This window comes from Elephantulus edwardii, unplaced genomic scaffold (genome assembly GCF_000299155.1).
Source record: "Elephantulus edwardii isolate Elephantulus edwardi_28Jun2011 unplaced genomic scaffold, EleEdw1.0 scaffold00001, whole genome shotgun sequence".
Classification (NCBI taxonomy): Eukaryota; Metazoa; Chordata; class Mammalia; order Macroscelidea; family Macroscelididae; genus Elephantulus; species Elephantulus edwardii.
Window position 1 is genome coordinate 45,280,170 of NW_006399751.1, and position 5,365 is coordinate 45,285,534.

A 5,365-nucleotide genomic window follows, 5' to 3' on the forward strand; every position below is an offset into this window, starting at 1 on the left:
CATGAATGAATGATTGAATGGAAAAACAAATATGATTAGCAAGCTTTAAGTCAAATAAAAAGAACCAAGAAGGAAAATGCTCATTATTGAATCAATATATTCTGCAAGATTCTTGTTTAAAGTCACATTCAGAAAATGATTTTGTGTTTATAATTTTTCATTCCTTAGTGTCCTTGCTTTTATTTTCATTTTAAATTAAAACACACAATTTCCTTTATCTTTTCCTCCCTTTATCTCCTTGCAAACATCTCCTCTTGGTGCACAAAAGATCTCTATCACCATAATATATAGCGTTTATGTGCTTATGTAGTTGTTCCAAAGATTCCGCCCCAGCCCTCTGAAGCCTGTATGAACTCTGTCCATTAAGCCTATAAAACAGCTGAGTCTTTGGGTTATTCTCATAATCCTCTCACCTGCAACTGTTTCAATGTTGACATAATGTTATTCATTGGCTTGTGTTGTTATTGAAAGTGAATTCTTAATTAAAATGGTCAGCATCACCTGGCTCACACAGAGTGCCTTGAGCAATAATCCCTAATTTAATGTACACTTTGGTTCATACCTACAATTTAATTTCTCACTGAAACTAGAAATAAAAAATGTTTTTTTTATAATGGCTTGTGAGCAGTAAATGCAGGAAGATTAGGACTACTAATGAAAAGGTTCTTTCTCGGGAGGAATCTCACACCCCATATGTGTTTCTGGGCTGAATGGACTGAGCATATAAAATATAAATTTCATTTATCTGTGTATGCATGATTTATTATTCTTTGTTTTAGCTATGGTTTACTCTTTGACATTTCACATTTATGTTTACCTATGGTTACAATCAACAGCTTCATGATGGATGAAAAAATTCAGGTTGTTGATAACTCCAGCTTGTTTGGTTACACAATCAACCTCTTGACTCCAGCAGTCAGAAAATCAAAAGATGAATTGCACTGGGGAAGTCTGCTGTCAGGGACCTTTCTAGAGTACCAAAAAGGAACAAAGTTAGTCTGGAGACTAAGGTGTGCCTGATCCAGGTCATGGTCTTCACAATTACTTGCTATGCATCCTAGAACTGGACAATAACTAAGGATGATAACTGATGCCTTTGAGTTGTAGTGCTGAAAAAGACTATTGAACATACCTTGAACTGCCAGGAAAACAGATCTATCCTAGAGAGGGTAAAACCAAGCTGCTCCCTGGAGGCAAGAATTTTGAGGCTCCATCTCACATACTTTGGGTAGGTGGCCACTAGTCCTTGGAAAGGGACATAATATTTGGAAGGGAGGAGGTACAGCACAGGAGAGGAAGACCCAGGATGAGATGAGTTAGTTGATTTAGAGACTGGAGCAATAGGATTAGTTCTGTCAGAGAGGATGAGATTGGCCCAGGATAGAGCAGATTTCAGAGTTAGTTTAGATAGGGTCTCTATGAGTCGCAGGTGACTTGATGGCATATTTATGAAGCCTAGGTCTTTTCTCCTTTTTCATCTCTCATGTCTTTCATTTGAAATGCTTTCCAGTGAACTTTTAATTGAGTCCATGAGTGACTCAAATGGTTAAACATCCTAGTACTAGTAATAAAGTTTGGCAGTTTGAACCCATCAAAATATGCCTTGGAAGATAGGCCTGAAAGTCTGCCTCTGAAAGGCCATAGCCTTGAAAACCAAATAGGCCATTTCAAACCTCACCTACATGAAATTTCCATGAAATGGAATCAACTTGACAGCAACCAACAACATACAACGTATCAGTTTTAATTATTTACAAAAACTGCAGAACTGGTACAACCATGGTTGGAATGAATACAGAGGATAAGTATCATACACACCTCGGGAACTGTCTCCTCCAATCCAAGTTGATTTAAATTACTCAAAGCCTCCTTATATATTTGCGTTTTCATAAGATGTTTGAGTAAAGACTCAACAGTCTCTGACTGTTCTAAAGAACCCTTTACTATTACCTCTCATGGTAGACTGAAAGGAAAAATACTAGCTGTTTCTTGAGTTCCAAGTACTTATTGTTGCTGTTATGTGCTGTTGAGTTGCCTGCAACTCATAGCAACCCTATGTACAACAGCTCTGAACCCTGCTCTATCTTGAGCCAACTTAATTGTCTCTGTCAGCCAGGGTCTTCCTCTCTTGCACTATCACTACACCCTTCCAAGTATGATATCCCTCTCCAAGGACTGGCCCTTCCTTCCAACAACAAAGTACGTCAGATGAAGCTTCAGAATCCTTGCCTCCAAGGAGCAGCCTGATTTTACTCTCTAGGAAGAACCTCTTTGTTCTCTTTGCTGTCCATGGTATATTCAAGACTCTTCTCCAGCACCAGAACTCAAAAGAATAAATTTTTCTTTTGTAATCCTTAATCATGTCCAGTTCTCTGATGCACACATAGTAGGTAATTGCGAAGACTGTGGTCTGTATTAGGCACACCTTAGTCTCCAAACTGACATTTTGCTCTTCAGAGCAGACTTTCCTAATGCAATCCACCTTTTGATTTCCTGGTTGCCGGTACCAAGAGTGTTGATTGTGGAGCCAAACAAACTGAAGATTTTAACAATCTCAATCTCTTCACTGTCTATCATGATGCTGACAATTGTCCCTGTGGTGAGAATCTTTGTTTTTGGCATTTTGTTTTTATTTATTTTTTTTTATGTTGAGCTTTAATTCATATTGAAGGCTGCAGTCCTTGACCTTCTGCAGCAAATGCCTTTAGGTTCTCCTCACTTTTGGCAAGCAAAGATAGACTATATACCTTAACTTAGTTAGTACTCCATGAGTTACACATGATTAAACAGGTGTATGCAAATTGACCCACGTTCACAGCTGAGAACTGCTATATTCAATGGTGCACGTTGTGGCTTGAGGGGATATTCTACTTTGTGGTTATGTTAGCTCAAAAGAAGAGTTGTCTTTTCTCAAACACGTGCAAAGGTGCTCCATACACTGGAGATGGCCCTGGTTAGTTCAATCTGTTATCTTCTGGTTTTCAAGTCTATATTTCTTCTGTTACTCTATGCCACTTCTCCAAGAGCTCTTATATTTACCTGAGGGAGCACTTTGAGCGCTTGGCAACACCAGGCTCCTCCAAACTCCCCTAAAACATGAGCAGCAGAGTTTATAGCTACTATTATTAGATGGTGTGATATTAGTGATATTGTTCAATAATTTCTGCACTCTGTTGGATCACCTCTTTTGGGGAAAGGAATAAATATGGATCTCTTCCAGTCAGTTGGCCAGGTAGCTATCCTCCAGATTTCTTGACACATCCCGCTAAGCATGTCCAGGGCAGCATGTTTGTTGAAATGTGTCAATTAGTATGCTGTCAATTCCTGGGGCCTTGTTTGGGATTTTTTTGTTGTTTTTGTTTTTGTTTGTTTGTGTGTTTTTGTTTCGTTTTTTCCCCCCAATTCCTTCAGAGCAGCTTGAACTTTCTCCTTCATCACCACAGAATAAAATCTTGCTGAAGATTATCCAAAAACGACTGGAACTGTACATTAACGGAGAACTACTAGAAATGCAAGCTGGGTTTAGAAGAGGACATGGCACTAAAGACATTATCACCAACGTCAAACGGATCTTCTCTGGAAGCAAAGAGTGCCAGAGGAATATCTGTGTTTCGTTGACTGTGCAAAGGCATTTGACTGTGTATATCACAACAAATTGTGGCTGACCTTGGGAAGAATGGGAGGGAATCCCAGAATACTTGATTGTACTCATGTGAAACATATTCTTGGACCAGGAGGCAGTGGTCAGAACAGAGCAAGGAAACACTGCATAGTTCAAAATTAGGAAAAGAATGTGTCAGGGATGTGTCTTATCTCCACATCTTTTCACTTTGTAGGTGGAACAGATCATTCAGGAGACTGGACTGTATGAGGAGGAATGTGGCATCAGAACTGGAGGAAGACTTCTCAAACAACCCGCATTATGAAGATGATACAACCTTGCTTGCCAAAACTGAGGAGTACCTAAAGCATTTGCTACAGATGGTCAAGGGCTGTAGTCTTCAATATGAATTGAAGCTCAACATCAAGAAAACAAAGATTCTTAACACTGGGCCAACTGGCACCACTATGATGGATAGAGAAGAGATTGAGGTTGTTAATAATTTCAGTTTTCTGGGCTCCATAATCAACACTCTTGGCACCAGCAGTCAGGAAGTCAAAAGACGAATTGCATTGGGAAAGTCTGCTGTCATGGACCTCTCCAAAGTTCTAAAAAGCAATGATGTCAGTCTAAGTCTAGAGATTAAGGTGCACTTGATCCAGGCCTTGGTCTTAGCAATTACTTGCTATGCATCAGAGAGATGGACAATGAATAAGGATGATAGAAGAATTGATGCCTTTGAATTGTGGTACTGAAGAGCATTGAACATGTCATCGACCATCAGGAGAACAAATAGGTCTACCTTGGAGAGAGTAAAACCAAGTTTCTCTTTGGAGGCCAGGAATCTGAAGCTCTAGCTCACATACTTTGGGCACATGGCCAAGAGAGACCAATCTTTGGAAAAGGACATCATGCTTGGAAGAGTAGAGAGACAGCACAGGAGAGGAAGACCCTGGGTGAGATAGATTGACATAGTAACTGGGGCAATGGGATTAGGTGTATCGGAGTCAGTGAGACTGGCTCAGTATGGGGGATGGTTCAGAGCAATTTTACCTGCGATCACTATGAGTCAAGGGCAACTCAGTGGCACGTAACAACATTATATGGTACCTACATGATAGCAGACTATCCACAAAGATAAATTATTCTTGTGTTCACAAACTTAGCAATATTATTTGGCAACTACTCACCTCAAAAGATAGAATCATTTCTCTACTCTTTACATGTATATTGGTCCCTTGACCCACACTGGCCAAGAAGATGCTGCAGGAGTGCAATAGTTCTAGGATTAAACCTCAAGAATTCTTGTTTGTCCCCCTGGAGCCCTTTTAAGTCAACACATAAATAAGCTCAACTATCATTCAGAGGATGAAAGATGAATGGAGCAGAGATGAACAGCAAAAGCCATCCTAGACCATAGATTAATGAGAAGACCACCCATCTCCACCCAATCTTGGCCAATTGCCAAAGCTGCCCTATTTATAACTTCATAAACGAAAAAAATGGGCTTAGTTTTATGTCATTAAATTTTGGGACAACTTGTTATATATTAAAAGATACACTTTCTGATACATTTTATCTCATTAAATCACTTATCCCTTCTTTTTTAAAAAACCATTTTTAATTTATTTTTCATTTTATACTGTTTTATTTAAAGTTTGAATACATTGTTTTTCACAGTAAAACAATTTCCTTCCTATTTCCTTTACCCCTCCCATCAAATTTTGCAACCCTGTGATTAATACCCCATCCCCTGCCATCCTT